Genomic DNA, 3,879 nt, shown 5'->3' with positions numbered 1-3,879 from the left:
GCTCCCTCGACCTGGGGCCTTGTCCACCTGTCCCGGCTGGAGAAGCAGCAACGAGAAACCAGCGACCGGCACAGACGGCCCCCCCATACCCCCCCCACCTCCCCCACCCCCGTCAGCGGCAGCAAAGCACGTCACTCACGCACCAGCTCCAAGTCCATTTGTCTTTTTTTTTTGCATTTTTCTTCCTTTTTTTTCTTAAATTACATTTGAACACAGAACACAGAGAATAATAAATACTCTTATAAGACATGACTCCAAAAACAAGAAACAGAACAGCCAGAGAATGTGCCTCTCCCTCCCCTCCCTCCCTCCCTTTCTCTCTCTCTCCTCCCCCTCTCTGTCCCTCCCTCTCCCTCTCTCTCCTTCCCTTTCTCTCCCTCTCTCTCCCTATCTCTCTCCCTCTCTCTCCTTCCCTCTTTCTCTCCCTCCTTCTCTCCCCCCTCTCTCCCTCCCTCCCTTTCTCTCTCTCCCTCCCTCTTTCTCTCCCCCTCTCCCTCCCTCTCTTTCTCTCCCCCTCTCTCCCTCCCTTTCTCTCTCTCCCTCCCTTTCTCTCCCCCTCTCTCCCTCCCTCTCTTTCTCTCCCCCCTCCCTCTCTCTCTCCCCTGCTCTGTCTCCCTCTCTCTCCCCACCCCGTCTCCCCCACTCTCCCTCCCTCTCTCCATCTCTCTCCCTCTCTCCCCCTCTCCCTCCCTCTTTCTCTCTCCCCCCTGTCTCCCTCTCTCTCTCCCCCCTCTGTCTCCCCCTTCTCTCCCTCTCTCCCCCTTCTCTCTCCCTCCCTCCCTCTCTCCCCCTCCCCCCCTCCCCTCTCTCTCCCTCCCTCTCCCCCCTCCCTCCTCTCTCTCTCTCTCTCTCTGTCTCTCCCGATCACGCTCCCTCTGGTCTCCAGCCCTGACATTCAATGCGTCTCCCACGGAACTCGTCAAAGAAACGACATGCCATCGTCTGCAAAATTATAATTTAACGGTATAAAGCTTCAGTCACATATTCCAAAAACTAGCTAAGGATTTTTTTTTTTAAATCACATAAACTATACATTAAATATTTTGAGGTATTTCAGAGAAAATTGTCAAAGGCTCGAAGGAATTGTGCCGGAGGTGCTGTCCCCTGCGTGGAGAACCGATGCTCTTTGGTATGTGACCGTCAAGTGGGCACGGGACGGGGGAGGCACGAGGGGGGCCCCCCCAGGGGCTGGGGGCGGGTCAGGGGTTGAGCCTGCTGTGGGGTTCTGGCCAAGTTTGGGGTGGGGTCCGGATGTAGGCGTGTGTGTGCGTGTGTGTGGGGTGATATGAATGAACCTGAAAAGAAACCAGGAGTCCTGGGCCACTTTACATTTCGGTAGAGGTGGGGTCTTGCTGTGTTGCCCAGGCTGGTCTCAAGTTCCTGGCCTCCAGTGATCCTCCTGTCTCGGCCTCCCAAAGTGCTGCTGCGCCACTTCTGTGACCGAGGGGCTTGACCCGACCCGGCCACAGTTCACCTTACACGTTCCACAACCAGAACGATCCCAAGCCAAGCCCTAAATTTCCAGCAGGGGACAAAACTGGAGACCCGCCCCCCCCACCTCCCTGTTGCATCTGAGCCCTGGAGCCTTGAAGGCCAAGCACAGGACATCTAGGAAATCCAGAGCCCTGAAGGCCAGTGCCGAGGCCCAGGCACGGATTTCCTAAGTTCACGGGGTCAGGGCTGCAGCGTGACGCTCTGGATCAGAACCACTTCACTGCCTCGGAGAGCCGCTTCCTCCACTAAATGTCTATTTACCTGGAGTCCCAGCATTTTTGGAGGCCGAGGCAGGAGGACCCCTTGGGGCCGGGACAACATAAAACTCTACAAAAAACTCTTAAAAAATTCATCTGGGCATGGTGGTGCGGGCCTGTGGTCCCAGCGACTGGGAGGCTGAGGCAGGAGGAGCGCTTGAGCCCAGGAGGTGGAGGCTGCTGCGAGCTACGATTGCGCCCCAGCCTGGGTGCCCGCAAAACCGTTTCTAAAACAGAAACGGTGTAAAGACGAGTCACATGGGATGTTAATCAGGCCCACATCTTCCTGGACCTAAAGCTTTTTTGCTTTTTTTCCCTTTTGATTTTAAAAGAAATTAAAACGTGGGCCCCGGACTTGCTGGGCCTGGAGCGAGCAGGACAGCTCTAGGTTCATCAGGAACTTGCGGGTGGGGGCAGGAGAGAAACTGAGGCCCAGGTTTTAGTGGGAGGTGGTACCCAGTGACGGCACAAAACAGGAGCCAGGGTGTGTGTGTACGCGCGTCTGTGTGCGTGTGTGCACATATGTGCATGTCTGTGTGCGTCTTGGGTATGTGCATGTGTCTGCATGTGCGTCTGTGTGTCGTCTGCATGTGTGTACACCCGTGTGCATGTGTCTGCATGTGCGTCTGTGTGTCGTCTGCATGTGTGTGCACCCGTGTGCATGTGTCTGCTTGTGTGTCTGTCTCCAGGTGTGTATGTCTGCATGTGCGTGTCTGCGTGTGTGGGGGCAGAGGTGGGGTGCTGAGCAGGCATGGGGACCCTTTCTACTATCAGGAACCCCCCCAACACCCAAATGTTCTAGAAGCATCACTCAGATCCGGTCGGGGGGAAAGCTGGGAGAATAGCGAGTGGACAAGGACGAGAGAACACTCCACACACGTCTTTGGTTCAAGAAGAAGGCACTCACCGACCCCAGCATCCTCCCTCCCTCCCTGTCTCTCTTTCCTCTCTCTCTCTTTCTCTCGCTCTCTCGTGGGGGAAGGGGTGGCACCCGGCAGGCGGCCCAAGCCGGGTCCCAGGCCGGGGAATCCTGTCATCCAGCACAAGTCCTCGGGAGAAATCTTTGGTATCAGGCGTGATTTTCCAATCACAGACATGAGCTTGAGTGAGGTAGCCTTTACCTGGGTGGGGGCGCGTTTCACCAGAAGTGTCTTTTGCATTCTCGGGGTGGGGGGGTGGGCGGGCCGCCCCCTCCCTGGGAGGCAGCCGGCGGGGGAGGGGGCTTCAGGGAGGGGGTTCCTTCTGGCCTCGGATCTTGAACCCCCGTGGGAGGCCAGTCTCGGGGGTAACCCAGACCCGATGAGAGGGGCGCGGGAGGGGGGCGCCCGTCTTCATTTCCGACCCTTCCCGCTTGTAATTTTTTTTTGGCAAAAACATGGGGCAGGCGGGTTCCACCTCCTCCGGCGTCTTGCAGTCCAGGCCAGGTTCAGCCCCCGACGCGGGCGGAGACTTCCACAAGTTCCACGCAGGAAGCGGCTCCACGCCCGGTGCAGGGGGCGCCTCGGGGCGTCTTCTCTGCGGTCGGCGGCCGCGTCCTTCCCTGCGCGCCCACGAAGGTGCCTAAAGCTAAACTGAACTCCACAGAGGGGGCGGGGCGGGGGGCGCCTGGGCGTGACCCGCGCGTGGGAGCCACGCCCCCTGCGGCCGGGATGGGCGGGAAGGGCGCTCGCCGCAGGCCCCTCCCCAGACTTTAAGGCAGGCGGTTCTTGGCACGAGGAGGCCTGGCCGCTGGGGGGGGCGTCCTGCCCGCGGGCGTGGTTGGCTTTGGGGGGCGCGGGGGGCCTAAGGATCCGGCTTGATGTGGGATTTTGGCGGCTTTGGAAGGGGCGGGCGGGTGGGGGAAGGGAGGTTTCTCCCCCTCCCTCTGGGGCAGGGGCGCTGGCGGAGGAGGGTTATTCCTAAAATTCCTTTTTCAAATACCCGGTTTACATTTCTAGTATGTGCTTCTTGACCCGCTTTCGGGGACCACACAGGGAGCCCCGGATTTTCTCGGGGCCCTCTGGGCGGCCTGAATGGAGAGGGGGCTGGGGAACCCCTTTCTGTCACCCCCTCCCCTCTGGGGGGTGAAGGGCTTCCTTTGGCCTGGAGGGGTTGGCATGGAGGGAGGAGGGGGGCCCGTTTTGTGCAC

The 3,879-nt window shown here is 59.2% G+C and overlaps 1 long non-coding RNA gene across 2 annotated transcripts; it reads left to right on the top strand.

Annotated features, from left to right (window-relative positions):
* Positions 1 to 851: 851 nt before the first annotated feature.
* LOC128930421 (uncharacterized) lies at positions 852 to 2,690 on the top strand. 2 transcript variants are annotated; one of them, XR_008478452.2, is made up of 3 exons: positions 852 to 963; positions 1,058 to 1,129; positions 2,554 to 2,690. It is a non-coding gene; the product is annotated as an uncharacterized LOC128930421 (long non-coding RNA). The 2 variants fall into 2 exon arrangements; XR_008478453.2 differs by having other exon boundaries at positions 2,526 to 2,662.
* The last annotated feature ends 1,189 nt before the right edge of the window (positions 2,691 to 3,879 follow it).

This window comes from Callithrix jacchus, chromosome 22 (genome assembly GCF_049354715.1).
Source record: "Callithrix jacchus isolate 240 chromosome 22, calJac240_pri, whole genome shotgun sequence".
In the NCBI taxonomy this organism is placed as follows: domain Eukaryota; kingdom Metazoa; phylum Chordata; class Mammalia; order Primates; family Cebidae; genus Callithrix; species Callithrix jacchus.
This window is presented reverse-complemented; position numbering and strand designations above follow the sequence as displayed.